Source organism: Caretta caretta, chromosome 1 (assembly GCF_965140235.1).
Source record: "Caretta caretta isolate rCarCar2 chromosome 1, rCarCar1.hap1, whole genome shotgun sequence".
Classification (NCBI taxonomy): Eukaryota; Metazoa; Chordata; order Testudines; family Cheloniidae; genus Caretta; species Caretta caretta.
In genome coordinates, this window is record NC_134206.1 from 333,191,335 (window position 1) to 333,209,096 (window position 17,762).

Below are 17,762 nucleotides of genomic sequence, written 5' to 3' on the forward strand. Positions count from 1 at the left end.
AGAATTCTAGCCTACATTCATATCCAAAGGTCATTGCTGTGTCCTTCCTCTAATTAATTTAATATCATTTAGACATTTAAGAACACTGGAAATAAATGATACATTTATTATAGTTTGAGTTTCTAAATATATTATTACTATTTTATTATACTACTCAAGCCATTTAACTCAAGCAATTAAAGTAATACTAAGAAGGCTGACCGTTCATAGATTCAGACCATGGATGGTTTGCTTCACTGATTATTTTTTTATCCAAATGACTTATTGTACTTCAGCTGAACACTGCCTTTCATTTATGCTTGGTCATACTTCCCACTTGTGAGAAACTCCAATATGGCACCTGGGATATATTTCTTAATATCTAGAGTGAGTCACTAAATGAAATTAGATCACTAAATAGATCATAATAGAAGAACAAACCACACACAAGCTGGATCACATTCAAACTGCACATTTTGATCATGAATTCCTCTTTCTAATTCTGTGAAGACTTGTACACAGCATAAGAAATCACAAAGAATGGGTCTCTAAAGCAGGATGATAAATTTAACAACTTTGAACAGTGTAATTTACTATATCTTTCCCCTACAATGGGTATACTCAGTAAAATAATCAATTACTCTGAAATTTAAAATGATCAGTGCACTCCAAAATCTAGTGTAACCCACTCACCTCCTGGGTGTGGTGCTCTGTCCCACCTAGTGGCACCAAGACCACTTAATGAGTCTACTCTACATGATTAGCTAAGGGCCATACGGCTTTTAGCTCATGCTGTAGAGGCTCATACATTTAGCTTCAGAGGTCTCAGATTCGATCCTGCCTGCTGACAGCCAGGGTCTGTCTGTGTTACACTAGTGCAGAAACACAATACCTGGAAAACTTGTGTACATACCTAATATACACGTTCTGGAGAATTGGGAAATATCCACTATTTTTTATGAATTTTCTGCATTCCTCTGTGTGTTTATGATGGGTTATTTGCTATGGAGTTAGATCAAATTGGGTTGTTAGAGGTACCATGAAGGAAAGATGAGACAATGATACAGATAAGAACCCTTGAGGGGCACAATGAGAGAGCTGTTGATTGGGGGGGAAAACCCCTCCCGGGGATCCATCCAAGCTAGAATTGTTTACTCTTTCCAAAGCTAAACCAAGGATCAAAGAAGGACATTAAACCATTACAGGAACCCAGGCCTACAAAAGGGAGCGGGTTTAACCAAGCTTAGAGAAACTATCCAGGGAATGTCAGTGAGAATTGACCGACATACAAGGAGACACAGAGAAGCAGTCTGCAGCAACCTGGCTGTAACCAGCAACCTGGCTGGGGGTGCCAGGGCTAACTTATGTCTACCTTGCACACAGGGATTGAAGGGGATGCCAAGTGCAGGTAAAACAATATGCACATAGAGAAATGGTTTTAAAACAAAGAGACCTAAGTTCTGTGAACCCTTTGGGAAATAAATCATACTTTGTTTTAGAGCAGCTGCTTCTGTGTCACTGCATATTGTTACTATCCGCAGGCTCCTGAAGGAAAACTCATGCAGGGCCAAGTCTAGTGACCCTTTTAGGCATCATGGAGGGCATCCAGGGGGTGTATTTCAGAGATCTGGTCAGAGAATGGTTGGATCACAAGGTCTCACCACAAAATGAAATGGAGGCATGGTTCTGTCATTTGAAAGGATTCACCTGAGGGACTGGAAAAAGGGCAGCCTACCCAAGGACTATGACATACAAATGAAGGCTTGTGCATGTGCACCAGAGAACAAACATTTACAAATTTGATTGCATAACATATCAATGGGTGGTAATATATTTCTCTCTCTTTGCAACTTCTGCCTCAAGTTTTTGATTACATGAAAGGAGCACATCTGCTTTATTAATAATGATTGCAGTAATGCACACCTGGATGATCTTTTCCCCAGGAAATGTAATGGAAGTAAACTTTCCCAGATTTTGACCTACAGTCCTGCATCCAACAAAATTACACATATTGCTTTTATTCAGGGAAGCCATTTAGTATAGAATGCCTGCACTGGTCAAACCAAATGAAACAAAAAGAGGCCGAATAGCAATCTTATTTCATAAAGTTCTCCCATTATCTGTAGAACCAAATTCTGTTGTCAGATATGTATATGCAATGCAATAGCAAATATTTAAAAACAGAGTTTGAAACCTAGAAAATAGCCTGAGCCTCTCGGTCAACAAGTTAAAAAAAAAGTTAATATTTAAATACTGAGTCACTAGGAATCTGAATTCTTTGGCACAGATTATAATATCACTACTGTACATCAGTTCCTCATTCAAAAATTAATTATGATGGTTGCATGTTCAATGCCAAATTATAATGATATAGTACATCTAGGTCTGAACTTCTCTCCATTTATTTGAGCTAACCTTTGGATGACAGCTGGGGTGTTGTATTCCTTGTAGCCCAATTGTTCCTTTTGGTTGTATATTCATACTACCGTGCCAAATTCAGCCTTTAAATGCATGTGGGTGATTTCAGTGTGAGACACCTGCAAGAATCTGAGGGAAGCATTTGTCTTATGGGGTTTATTCTTTTACTCCTTTCTCCTCAAAGCCTCCTTCACACAGTGAGTAATTAAATAAATAGCACAATATACTTCTCCAGTTATGTTTTCTCACCACATTTGAAGACATAGTTCCTCTAAATTCTAATTATTCTGGAGAAAAATACCTTGACCCCAACTTTATTAAGTCCTTTAGCATAGATTTCTCTTGAAACAATCTCCTTGAGACAACACATACAAATCTCTGAGTTTTACTCAGCCCATATATTAAAAGTGTTATAATAGCATATGACACAAAATAGAGCAGATAACTGATGATAAATTCATAGCTGTAAGTAGAGACTGTGAGACAGATCAAATCTGTGGAATCACAGAAAATCAATTCCCCCTTCCTCCCACTTAAATGTATTTCTCTTTAATTAAACCTTCTTGGTATACTAAGCCAAACTGAAAATGGAGTTCTTTCCCTAGCTAAGCTAAATTCATGGGGTTACAAACGTGCTGCCTGCTTGCCCAGCCCTTGAAATATGATCAGGTTAGAAGCTGAACCCCCAAAATTTCCACCAAACAAGCTGAGAATAAATAGATATATCAAACCTGCTAATGTAAAAGTTTCAGGAGTGCCATAAATCTCTTTATAGGTCTCACGGCTTGATGCCAACCCAGAGTAAATATCAATTCCTGTCTAGGCAGAACCTCCCTTAGCTACGTCCTTGTAAAAAAGGAGCCAATAGATCCTCCTTTAATATTAATGGAAACTGAGAACACATAACAGAACTCCCTCTTGTCCAAAAAACCAACTTCAATGAATTCTCCAGTTCCTTCAGGTGTTTAATAGGTTTTCTCCCTGATGTTGAACATGCTCATTGATTCAGGAGGAGACAATTATTTTCCAGGCCCTGGACATTTTTGACTGAATGTTTCTTTTGGACAAACTTATAAAAGGTTCTGAAGCAAAGTAAGAGTTAACATTATTTTGCAAACAAGGAGATTTTGTTGAAGATACCATACGAGAGTTGACCGAATTTTTCTTTCCATAGTAGATCAGACTGGGTTTATTAGTAACCAAAAACAAAACAATGAGAATAATAATCTGTGAGAATCCAAGGACACACTTTGGCCCAAACTCTTTTTGTATAAAATGTTTAATTCTTATTTTCTCCCTCCTTTGCCAGTGCATTTAATCTCCCTTGTTTGCGTCAGAGAATGATCAAGAACATGAGTCAGGTGTTTACTTTTCTTCATTTGAAATATCTTCTCATTTTGACTGTTGACACTCTTACAATCATAAAGTACCAGTTAAAATAAATGGCATACTGTAGATAAATCTAACCTATATAATATTGCACTTGCATTCACTCTGGTCTGTAATGTGCCAAATAACTTGAAGGTCTGGTGAACGATTCATCAGACTGGCTACATCCGGAGCTTCACTGAAAATGGGATTGTGAATGATTGGCTGCTTGTTAACTGTAGATCTCATGCTGATCCATGCTAGTTTGATTACCTGAGACTCCTTTGCACAATGTGGGTGTATAGACGTGAGTGTATGGTAGTGAGTGTCTGGTATTTCTGCCACATTACAGAACAGGAGGTCCCCAGGGAGCCTGGTACTATGATTTCTTTGCAGAAATGTATTAGGCAGAGCAGGTGAGCTTGGAGATGTCTCATGTCAACTTGATATAATCTTTTGCACCACTAGGTCAAAATTGAGGCAGGGAGAAAAAAAGTGAGAGTTTTTGTTCTTTTTTTTCCTCCCCTTTATTCCTGTTCCTTTGTTTTCTCTGTTCTCACTCCATTCATCCATCAATATGCCTGTCTTGCAATCAACAATGGCCAATTTGCATATTTGACAATGGAATTAACCCAGTTTTGAGTTGGAAACTTATTTTGGAATTTTTGTATTTTATTGTTTTTGAAGAAGCTCTGTATAATAAAATATTGTCAAAAAAAGGTCAATGATTCCCACTGCTACATTTCCTATATGAAGCTCATGTCCCCCACTAGGAAAACTTCACCATAGAAAATATTTATTTTTAAGATGAGGTAAGCAGACAGCTTTTTGTTGTGGGATAGGAAGGTGCTTAAAAGTAGGGAATATATGATCTCCCACATAGAAACACTGTATATGGTATCATCTTATCCTGAGGCTGAATATCAAAGTGAGGAATCTTCAGAAAAAAGAGGGGCAGTTGAAGGAAATTATGGGAGAAGTGATGTAAAACACTATTGGTCAGATACTTTCTGGTGCCACTTTGAAGTAGGAGAGCAAGAATTGTGCTTCCAATGCAAGTACTGAACATACCTGGTCGGTTCTCTTTCAGGGAATGATTTCCGCTGGTAAAGAGTAACAATTATTGTGCCCTTTGTTTGTTTCATCAATATAATTTGATGAATAGAGAAACTCATATGATTTTCAGAGTAGCATCTGCATTTTTGGGTGCTTACCCAAACCAAACTTCCAAACTCTTTGACGCTGGCCCATTATTAGCATATTATCTTTTCAACGTAGATGAAAAACTTCTGTTGACATTAATGAGAGATACTTGCCTATTTCAAATAGCATAGCTAGTTTAGTGCAAAGATCATTTGACACATTGCTGCAAATTCTCCCTGCTTAAGTTAAGAATTCTTGTCCCCCTGGAATTGTCTCTTCCACTTTTGCATATCCTTGTCAAATGACAATGAGCAGTGCTCTACAGCTGCAAAGAGTAAGAGGGTTGACTCAGTCACACCCTGAGTGTCTAATGTATAGATTGGCAATCACGGTATATGAAATTCCAATGGATGACTTAAAAAAAAAGTTTGAGCGTAAACAGATACAGTTCTTCAACAGAGTTGTTAAAACTCCATATTCAGTATGTTTTCAATAAACATTTGGAATGTAATTAGCCTACCATATGTATCCTATTAAACATAACTCTGCAACCTTTAAGTTTCTGTGCTAACCAATTGCCCATTATGAACATTTGTTGAGATCAACCACTCATATATAGGAAATATCCTGCATCATAAAACGTCATGTGTTTTAGTAGTAAATTTATTCTAAATAAAAAATCATTTATTTTGCCTTTTAAATTCCAAACTCATCTTTGTAGCCCAGTGGGATAACTTACCTTGATTATGTTCACTGCTTTGCATTATATTCAGCAGTAATGCAAGAAATGTACAGGCCTGTATTGTGTAAGACATTAGCTTCAGAAAGTTAGCATGAGGTTTGAGACCTATGAACTTTGAACAGATAAACAGCCCAACAGAAAGCTCCAAGTCTTGGGGAGCTGAAAAGAGAGTGTTTTAAGGGGTATTTCTGACCACAGGAACATGACTCAACCACAACAGTGTCCTGGCAACAAACTGACATAAAAAACATGAGCTACATCCGTAGAAACCTAACCACAAGAGAGCCATGGTAACGAACTGACATATATGATAATCAGTTGAGATCATTGATATACTAACCTATAGGAGAAGGACACTCCAACGTTAGTAAGGTGAGGAAATACAAATAAGGAAAGGGGGAAATACCCCTACTTAATATGCATCAAACATAGTGACGTCAGCGAAACATATTACAAAAGTCGCATCCCAGTCTAGGGGCAGTAGAAGGAGATATAATCCTTGGAAGGTGCCAAAATGATGGACACTGGTGATGAGGGAGAAGGTGATGAAAAAGATGATGGATAACGTTTCAGGTTGTTCTACCAGGCATAATGGTGTGATTATATGAATGTGCAGATGTACATTCTGTAGTACATTTATCTACCTTACTAAATTGGAGTGTTTGTGACTGTGCTCGATGTATTCATAAACTATTTGTAAATATAGAAGAGTTCCTATAATGTGAGTGTTGCAGCTGTGCACATCGGGGTTCCCAACTCTATAATAATTTGAATTAATACGGAGCCTGACCTTGGGACAAGAACCTGTCAACCCTCAGAATGATAACTGGGGATTCTTAAGTAATGTATATGGTTAATACATAATTTATAGATTGGGCTACATAATTAAGACACTCAATGGTTAATAAATATTTAGCTTCCCAACTTCCATTATTGTTAATGGAAGTTGTGTCCTTAATCCACTATCCTCAGCTCTGGAAATCTGTCACAAGAGACACGGTCACAGAGAAAGTTGAATTCTTGAGCCAGGATGTTTTCTTGGATTGTTGCTAAGTGAGTAGAAATGGAATTTCTAGCAGATAGAACTGGGCAGGAACTGGATTTTCCATTTCACATGAAATTCCATGATTTCACAATTTTTCTGGTTTGAGATGAAACAAAATGCCTAAAATTTCAAAATTCTCCCATGAGGTGAAATTCCAAAAAAAGTTTAGATAGGTTTGTGGAAACATTTCATTCCTTTTATGACAGGTCTATACCACAAAATAAGAGACATTATAAAATGAAAAGTCATTTAGAAGCAAAAGATTGAAATGTCCCATTCCAGAAATGTCAAAACTGAACCCTTCAACCTTATTAAAATGCTTTGTTTCAACTTTTTCCCCAAAACAAAATTTCATGTAAATTGAAACATTTCCACAGAATATTTTGTTTTCAATGAATTGACATTTTTTTGACAAATGTTCCATCAGAAAATTTCCAACTAGCTCTATTTGCAGAGTGAGGCACTGCTTAACGTGAGGAAAGCAACAGCACATGGTCCTAATTTTGTGGAGAGGGTATTAGAAATACAGTATTTTAAAAGACTATATTGAACTTTTAGTCTGACAAGAGAACTTCATGTTTGTTACACTTGTGTAGAAAAATTTGTACTTTATGGGCCAGATTCTGCCATCCTTACTTATACTGGGTAGTATCTTACTGTTCCCGGAGCCCCACTATGTCAGAGGTTCTACACAGTGTGAACAACAGTGGCAGAATTTTGCTCAAGCTCTGGTAAGATTTTTAAGAAACTTCCAATCAATTTTTTGATTTCTAGGAAATGGCTTTGGGCAGAATGTTTATCCAGTCCCAAGGAACTTTGCAGTGTAGCTGGGCAATCCAGGATGAACCTCAATAACTTCCCCAAAGTGAACTGAAACGATAGGTCTGGCTGATATACAAGTGTCACCTCATTCACCCCAACCTCTAACTCCCTGTCCCAAACTCCAATAAACCCCATGCTGAGTTATTCTGGCTGTAAAACTTCAATCTGGTGCATGTTAAAACTTTAACTTTAACTCAGGGAAACTCAGAATGTGAGAGCTGAATAGAGCATCTGGCCAAACCAAGTAGAGAAACAGTATATCTGCTGCACCCAAGATAAAAAATGACGTGAAAGGCAGGAACCTCCTGGAGGGCAGGGTCTTTCTGGAGGACACAGTTGGCTCCAAGAGATGGGAGAGGCTCACTGAAGGCCAAGTTCAGGCTCAGGGGAAGGATGAGGTCAAAGGGAGGGACAATAATCTGTCTTGGGAGAAGAGTTATGAAAGGTGGTCCTGGAAGAAGAGGGAAGTTGGATAAGCATCTGAATTTTTCAGGTCTAATCCAAACCAAACCTCTAATTCAACTGAGGTCCCTCTATCACCACTACAAAGGCATCTGCTGGTGGAAAATGTAAGAGCGGTTCAGAGACTGACTAATCAAAGACAAAAATACTCCATGTCATACACCGACACACCGAGCCTGAGAAGAAAATGGTTTTTAAGCCAAATAAAGTAATAGGGATTCAGACAAAAAAAATAATAAAAACACCTAAAAATGCCTCCCTTTTAAAATTATTTTAAAAAGCCTCATTGAATAGGAATTTACTTCACTGTAATTTCTTTGAGGGAGAGTGACAAGGCTTAACCAATAATTAGACTGAAGAGCACATTCCACATGAGATGATAACATTTTTTATGTGTGTCATAAATATAAAGGGAAGGGTAAACCCCTTTGAAATCCCTCCTGGCCAGGGGAAAGCTCCTCTCACCTGTAAAGGGTTAAGAAGCTAAAGGTAACCTCGCTGGCACCTGACCAAAATGACCAATGAGGAGACAAGATACTTTCAAAAGCTGGGAGGAGGGAGAGAAACAGAGGGTCTGTGTCTGTCTGTTGCTGCTTCTTGCCAGAGACAGAACAGGAATGGAGTCTTAGAACTTTTAGTAAGTAATCTAGCTAGGTATGTGTTAGATTATGATTCCTTTAAATGGCTGAGAAAAGCATTGTGCTGAATAGAATAACTATTTCTGTCTGTGCATCTTTTTTGTAACTTAAGGTTTTGCCTAGAGGGGTTCTCTATGTTTTTGAATCTAATTACCCTGTAAGATATCTACCATCCTGATTTTACAGGGGGGATTTCTTTATTTCTATTTACTTCTATTTTTTATTAAAAGTCTTCTTGTAAAAACTGAATGCTTTTTCATTGTTCTCAGATCCAAGGGTTTGGGTCTGTGGTCACCTATGCAAATTGGTGAGGCTTTTTATCCAACATTTCCTAGGAAAGGGGGGGTGCAAGTGTTGGGAGGATTGTTCATTGTTCTTAAGATCCAAGGGTCTGGGTCTGTAGTCACCTAGGCAAATTGGTGAGGCTTTTTACCAAACCTTGTCCAGGAAGTGGGGTGCAAGGTTTTGGGCAGTATTTTGGGGGGAAAGACGCGTCCAAACAGCTCTTCCCCAGTAACCAGTATTAGTTTGGTGGTGGTAGCGGCCATTCAAAGGATAACGGGTGTAATATTTTGTACCTTGGGGAAGTTTTGACCTAAGCTGGTAAAGATAAGCTTAGGGGTTTTTTTCATGCAGGTCCCCACATCTGTACCCTAGAGTTCAGAGTGGGGGAGGAACCTTGACAATGTGCATCACATTTTTATAACATCAATTCAAGAGGAAAAGATATACTGTCCACTGGTGTAGTGTATTATGTTCCAGATGCGGAGAGCTAGTGAATCGCTGAACGCTGTGAGGTGGTGCTGTGCAGTATAAACAGGTGCAGCTTTTATTTATAGTCCTGTCTGGATAAGTGAACAGGACAAGTTACTACTTCATACATCTCAAAATATGCTCTCTTTAGTGAAATAATTTTCCCCCACGCCTACAAAATAATTTTTTCCATATGTGTTTGGTTCCATTATGCTCATCTTCACCATATGGCCCTTTTAGTCTCCCCCATTTTGCTTATGAAACGAGTCAGATATGTAAAAAGGGATACTGCTTGGTGCAACATGAAATATTCTAAGGATCCTCTGGGATTACACTGTTATGTTACAATTAATTATATCCAAAGAGATGACTCCCATTGACATCCCTAGGCTGTGGATAAGGCCCCAAAGTGTCTAGGAAGCTTTGGACTTATGGACAAACCTGGTGATTTGGAAGGGCATGTGAGCTGCTTTTTTAAAGACTAATTAATTTCCCCAGGATTTTATTAAGGCTGCCTCCTACAACTCTAGTTCCTTCCTTTTTCTGGTGAAGAAAAATAATAATAGGACACAAAGGATATTTTATATAATTTACATTCAAGTACATTTCCTTCAGAATGCTGTAAAGCCCTGAACAGAGATGGATATTAAAGGAAATTAAATTAATTAAAGGAAAGTTTCCCTGTGCCACGAAGGCTTCCATTCACCTGAAAAGAAGGAGGGGAAATTAGGATAAGCAGAAACATTCTGCATTGCAGTCAGAAGGAAAAGTGCTCGGTTCCAAAGCTTGAATTTCAATACATTTTATAACCTCAATCTTTTTTCCCCACTAAAGATAAATGTAGCTGTTTTTCAAGCTTAAAGGACCAGATCCTTCACTGCTGTAATTTGGTGTAGCTCCATTTAAAGCAATGTGCTGATTTACCCCAATTGAGGATCTAGCTCAGTTCATCTCCTTGTATCACTGATAGAAAATGTCAAAGAATTTGAGCAGTGTCAGGGAACGTAAATCCATTCATGAGATAATTCTGTTCCTCTGACCCACGTCTTTCTTTTTTGCCTCCTCAGTCCAGTACTCTCCAACAATACTGTTCCTCCAGATTGTCCTGTCTTCTACCCGTCAGCCTTACCTCACAAGACCCCACATTAGAGCTGGTCAAGAAAGGGTTTTTATTTCCCGGGGAAAACCTTAGATTTAATCAGAATACTGAAAGCCTCCTAAACAGAATTTTTGTTTACAGTTTTCAACTGAAGCTTTTTCAGCAGTTCTGGCATGCTGTATTTTGACGAGGGTGACCAGACGTCCCGTTTTATAGGGACAGTCCTGTATTTAAGACCGCCTGCATGTGTCCTGACTTTTTCTTAAAAAACGGGCAAATTGTTCCATATTTTCTGTTTTCCCCCCATCAGTACTGGCAGGTCTTGCTGATGGCTGGATCCCCGTTCACCAGCCCACCCACCAGCAGTGAATGGGAGGGGGTCCCATGGCCAAGGATGGGGGTGGGTGTGCAAGGCTGGTGGTGGGGCAAAGATGCAGCGCATGGAGCCAGCCGCTCCCGCTGTTGGTCTGTCAGCGCTGCCCCCATTGCGTGCCAGCTTTCATCCAGCAGGGTCCTGCCCCCCCATCCTGTTTCCGGTTGGCACTGGCTGTGCGTTGTGAGCTGAGGTGGTTGGTAAGTGTGGGCAGGAGCTAGGTGGCAGCTGGCTACGTCTCACCTCTGCTGCCCACCCACTGGCTCTTTATATGCTTCTCCTCTCACTGTCCTGTCCCTGCTTTTGCCCCTTTGCCCTCCCCATCCCCGCTGCTCCTTCATTCCCCCCCCCCCCCCCCCGGCAGGCACGTCCCGCTGCCAGTGTGGAGCAGAGAACCAGCCCCGGGTCGGAGTGCTCAGCTGACCGACAGCCTGGCCGGCAGGCTCCTTCCTTCCCCCACTGCCTCTGGCTGGGCTGGCACCCCGGGAAAGCCCAACACCCTCCAGCCCAGGGCTCTAACCAGGAGGGGACTAACCCTGCATGTGCCAAAGCCCTGCACAGCACTGGCGTGGTGAAGCCTCTCTGCCCCTCAGCTAAGCCCTGGGGTGGCAGGGGGAGGAAGCGATTTGTAGCCTGTTCATGCTCCGAACCTGCAGACTGCACAGCAGCCCCTGAGGCAGGGGCTTAGCACCCTCTTCACCTCCCACCGCGGGTCCTGCCTCTAGGGAGAGCGGGGCTGCTCTGTCCCCAGGCACCCTCCTCTGCTGAGCCACCTTTCTGGCTGGGTTTGCTGGAGCCCCAGCAGTCAGGTTCCTTGGGCCCTGGTGCACAATGAATCCTTAGGGCTTATCCCCTTCCTGCCCACACTGTAGCCAGGGGAGAGGAGGTGGCTGGATTATGTCTGTGGACAGCAGCAGCATAGGAGTGTTAGCTGCCTTTTGATGCTGTGCAGGGAGGAATAGACAAGCTGCTTCCAGCCACATGGGAGTGGCAGGGGGTGGGGGGAGGGATGGGAAAGAGATGAGCTCTGCAAAAACACAGACCAGGTCATCCCTTCCCTCCCCTGCATCTGGAAGCAGCTCCGGTTTCTTCCCTCCCGTACAGTGCCAAAAGGCTGCTGCTGGCCACATTCTGGTGTGAACCTGGCAGAAAGCTGGGCGGGGGGCATGTGATCCTACATCCCCCCCCAACTTGTTGCCTCAGCAAGACGCAGTGCCAGGCACCAGGAGAAGCGGGTACGTCCTGGGGCTGAGGCAGGCATGGAGGGTGGAGAGCGCAGGGTAGGGAAGGTCGGGTCAGTCAGTCACCCCCCTGTGTGAGAGAGGTGTACAGGAGCATTTGTGTGTCACCCTTCCCTGTGTGAACCGTAAAGCCTTCAAGATAAGAAGGTAAATTAAAAGAATCCAGTTACGCAGTATTTCTTTTTAAGAGGGGTCAGTCAACTTGATGCTAATTTGAATGTTTGTATGATTGACAGCCATTGAACTCACTTGAATACGAGTAATTTTCCTAGGTGTCTCCTATTCAGCATAAGAAAATATGGTCAGCCTTGTTAAGGAAAAGTTAACGGGTCTCACCATGTGAAAGATAATGATCTGTAACATAACTGGATGTAAGGGATCAGACACGAGGACAGGTCGTAATAAATCAGTGTATATAAGGAAGGGTAAATCAGCATTTTGGGGTCCCCCCTCCGGTTAGCGAGGGGGTACCACGCTTAAGCGTTATTACACTTGTCTCATTGAAAAATACTCTGCATTTTACTTGTGTGGTTAATGCGCCTCGGCGCGAACTTTTACGTGACCTACAAGTGTAATTCGTAACAGCCTACTTTTGACAAAAGAATGCTGAAAAATGACCCCCAAATGTCCAGTTTTTGGCTGAACATTTTTGAACAAAATATGAAAATTGTCAAAGAAAGCAAACACTTTCCACAAGTTTTTGTTTTGTTGAAAATCCAGTTTACCATTGGGAAAACCAGTTGGAGAACATTTCAATCTCTCTGGTCACTCGATTACAGACCTAAAAGTGGCAATTCTTCAACAAAAAAACTTCAAAAACAGACTCCAACGAGAGACTGCTGAATTGGAATTAATTTGCAAACTGGATACAATCAACTTAGGCTTGAATAGAGACTGGGAGTGGATGGGTCATTACACAAAGTAAAACTATTTTCCCATGTTTATTCCCCCCCACACACACACACACCCCACTGTTCCTCAGATGTTCTTGTCAACTGCTGGAAATGGCCCACCTTGATTATCACTACAAAAGGTCCCCCCCCCACTCTCCTGCTGGTAATAGCTCACCTTAAGTGATCACTCTCCTTACAGTGTATATGGTAACACCCATTGTTTCATGTTCTCTATGTATATAAATCTTCCCACTGTATTTTCCACTGAATGCATCCGATGAAGTGAGGTGTAGCTCATGAAAGCTTATGCTCAGATAAATTTGTTAGTCTCTAAGGTGCCACAAGTACTCCTTTTCTCATTGGGAAAATGTGAGGGAAATCTTTTGACAAAACCTACAACACATGCCTTCTGAATAAACTTTTGCTGATATGTATATGGATCTGATCCTAAACTGCCGCAATCTCTGTAGAGCTAAAAGCGGGTTAGGCTTTTTGAGATCAGAAGAATTTATGGTACCTTTTGTGGGATCAAAAGAAGAGTGAATTCAGACATTATGTTGCCCCTTTTGTCCTCTCCACCTGAAATATATCTCTTTCACCAGAATTGCCCTTTTTGCAGTTACCATCAAATGTTAGACTATATTATTGTGGCAGTTTAAATAGAATCTGAGTTGGAGGATACATACAAGGAGTATGTCAGTAGTAGCAGGAATTCTACTATCATAGAAAATCATATACATCACCACAGCACCTATCAGGAGGTTTGTCATCTTTGAGATAGTCTGGTAAAATTCCACCTAAATGTTCACAGAAGTCATTCACTTATAGCCAACATATGTCTGATACTAGCAATTAGACATGAATGACCCTTTTCTTTTTTTTTCTGTTAACAAATTATGTGGATTTTTATTAGGTAGCTAATTAACTTAACACTTTGAGGAGATTTTCAAAGGCAAAATGGGAGTTACACACCGAAATCCAATTGACTTCCAATCAACCATCTTTATGTAGGTATATTTCAGCCTGCTGGTGAACTGTTTTGTGTTCTGTTTGACCTATTTTGACACTATGACTTTTTGTTGCCTGATTGGCCATGTAAGTCACATAGCATCTGATTCTGCTGTCACTGATTCCAGTGAAAATGACGTGTAGCAGTACTGAAGACAATGGAATTAAACCCTTTGAAGCCTGAATCATGGTGCCATTGTACTGTTTGCAGAAAATGAATGAAAAATAGGTCACAAATGCTATCTGAGCAAATTTGTGGATTTGAATTTGACCAAAAGTTTGTGAATACATTTTTGCAGTATTTCCACTTTTAGCTCAATCAGTGTACATTAAGAAAATGGAAACATTTTGTACTGTATTTAATTTCCCATACATAAAGGAGCATTGTTTATTGCTTACGTTTAGAGACTTCCAATACAAATCTTGGAACTTGATAAATGACATTTATAATCTTAAATTCATTTTCATTTGTGTAACTATTACTTCAGACAGTTTAATGTTGATATCAGATTGACAACCCCCTAGAAAAAATGCATTATTGCTTATTGTTTAATTCCTGAAGCAGATAAAAAGCATGACAAATTCCATTTCTCTGGGTTCAAGTTAATCACTGCTGGAAATATAGATAATAATCTGGAAAATACATAAAATTTAGTAGTGAAAAAGAAAAGGAATATTTGGATATGGCCCAAATCCAGCAAAGCATTTAAACACATTTATCTTCAAGCATGTGAGTTGACCTATTAAATTCAATGGGATTATTTTTGTGCTTAAAATTAGCCATGTGCTTAGGTGCTTTGCTGGATCAAGGCCTATATGCATACTGTGGGCTTGATTTGCTTTATTGAATTGATTTCAAGTAGCTTAAAACTGGAATAACTTGGCTGAATCAAGCTATGGGTATGTTTTTTGCTGTTGGTTTATTTATTTTTTTGTAAAGCATCATTTTTTTTCTCAGTAAGGCATAGTGAAGCTCATGCATAGTGAAACCGCTATTCAATTGACCTGCAAATATCAGTTGCTTACTATGGGTCTTCTTTAAATGAAGGTCAAACTGCATGAGTATATTGCAGATGGGTCACTTAAGTGGCAGATTGCCTACTGGGGGACAGGTTCCATTGTAATAGTTTCAGTATGACACGCTAGATTCAAATATTTTTGCTAATAAGACAACTATTGCATTCAAATGCCACAGTTACCTCTCACCTTGCTTATTGTAATTTGACCTTCTTCCTCCTCACTCCAGCTACAACATCCGCTTCCTTGAATCTCTTCATTGGCTTCCCGTCAGGTGCACCTCTTCTCTCTCAATGTGCAAAACCTGCATGCCCTCATTTCCTTTCAATCTCCCTTTGCCATTCCCAATTTTCCATCTTTACTTCTCTCTCCATCTCAATTTCCCAGTCCTGGCTTTATTCCTCCTTTCATATTACCTACTATGCATGGAATAGCTTCCAGTTTCTTGTCTGCCAAATACTCTGTTACTTCAAGTTCTTCCTTAAAATGGATTTCTTCCATTCTTCCTGGTCTCTTCATTATGACTGCTTTCTCATAATCCCATAAAAGAACTGTTCCCCGTGGTTTGTGTCTAAAATGGATTGCAACTCTGTGTTCTGGGCATTGACAGTGAATTTAGGCTTTGCTTATGTCTATCACACAAGACTTTTGGGGAATTAAGAGCTTGTGGGGTGTTTAATTGAAAGCGTTTGATCAGAGTACATCACTAAACAGGTGTCACTGCAGAGGTGCAATTTTTGATGTCTCTATGCATCCTGTAACAAAGCTCACTAATGTCTAGCAGATGCAGTCCTTTGATTTTTTTTTGCAATCTCCTTGTGTGGATGTATTTGTAAATATGAATTTCTTCCATAGACTGGCACTGTAGTGTAGTCCTGCTCTGAAAAGAGACAATTAGAAAATGATGCCTTCATACACAACAGACTTACAGCATAATAGGTCATTCCTGATTCTTTTAGTGACAAAAATAAGCTTCTGCTCTTGTTAGCACTGCAGAGCTGAAAGAGCTAGGGGACAGTGGGTCAGATGTTGTTCTAGCACCCACATAATCAGCGGAATTGTTAAATAAGTTTCAATTGCAGGATTGTATTTTGACCTTAGTTACCTCCTCACAGAAGGTATAACTAAGCAGACATTAAAGGGAAAGTGGGTAACCCACACATTTTTATTGGTTACAGTGCAGGAGTCAGAAGCTAGAGTGACTTTCAGATTTCAGGTTGAGTTCACAGGAATGGCAATTAGGAAATACCCCTTTACATTTATAAACTGAAAAATTTATCTGAAGCCCCTGAAACACAGAACCCCACAAAGCAAATTTTAGAGTCATTTTTAGACTAGAACCGACTGCAATTGTGTCTAAAGTGTTCCATGTTCCAACTCAGAAATCTAGATCTTATTATTTACTGGACATAACATATTCCAGGATAGGAACTGTGAGTTATATGAGAAGCAGAATCAGATGAAACAGAATGCTCCAAATGCTTGATCTATTATGTAAGCCCCTCCCTTTCTTTCCCAGAAGGAAATGGTTCAGGAGAGGGTAAGAATGCACATTAACCCTACGGCTTTCCTTCAGATTTTGCAAACCTTTGAGGTAGTCTAGCATGATTTGCTGTGTGTATATATACTCTGGACTAGATCCACTTAGACATTCAAATTTCCTTATAGCTATAGCATGTGTATTTTATTCAGGTGTCAATGTGCCTTCTGGGAAACAAAGCAGAATTTCAATCTGTGTCTCCTTGAGCCTCCATTCCCTTTGGACAAAATCTTGCTTAGTGGAGCTCCTGGAGTCCAATTCCCTGTCCCTGTGCAAAGGACACTTTCAAAACAGCGCCCAGAGATTATATATTTGTCTGCATACAGTGAAACCTCTCAAATCACTATCCAAAGGACCATCAAAATTGCTTGTCTGGTGGTGATTGATCTTTAACTGAGGTCAAATAACATCTTTCTGTAAGCCTGGGGAATATTTAAATGTGATTGTTTTAAACAAAAAGTTATCTATTAGAGATAGCCAGTAGTATAGATTTCCCTTTATATGTACTATTACTTATCTGTGTGCATGTGTAATGGCTGCCACCTTGGCTGGAACACTGGGGATTGAACCAGGGACCTCCAGAGCTAAAAGCACAAGTTGCTACAGTCTAGACCTAAGCTCTCTAGATCCATATGCTTTGCTGATTAGGCACAGACGGGGACCTGTTATACATTCACCAGTGCGCTATGTATGTATAATATTGCCATCTAATATATTTGTTAGGTTTATAGTCAGAAAAAATATACTCCTTCAACAAGTCAATATGCTGACCAATATGCATTTTTATAATATTTTTGCAATAGGGATTCCAACATTTTTTTGCATACAGCCCACTGTCTTTACAGCTCTGGTATGCCACCTATGGCATGTCATGCCCTCAGGCAGTAGAGGCATACCACATGCAACTGTAACTTTATACGGTCAAAAAGTCAAGATGATAATGAACCTCTAGCATCTATGAGTGAGAACAAAATGTTATAACCACCTTTCACATTTGGGATCAGCTCCAGCCATTCTCTTCTATTATCTTGAAAAGAGTGTTCTAAAGTAAGTAAAGTGAAGAATGTTATCAGTAGATTATCTGCCACATATAGCTAAACTAGTTTATGGATTAATAAAGAATAACCTGTTCTTTGATCACTGAGACATCTAACTAGTATAGTGAATCCACATGATGAGCGAGATCCTTGACTGTTTCCAAGCTCTGCAGGAACGGTAGAG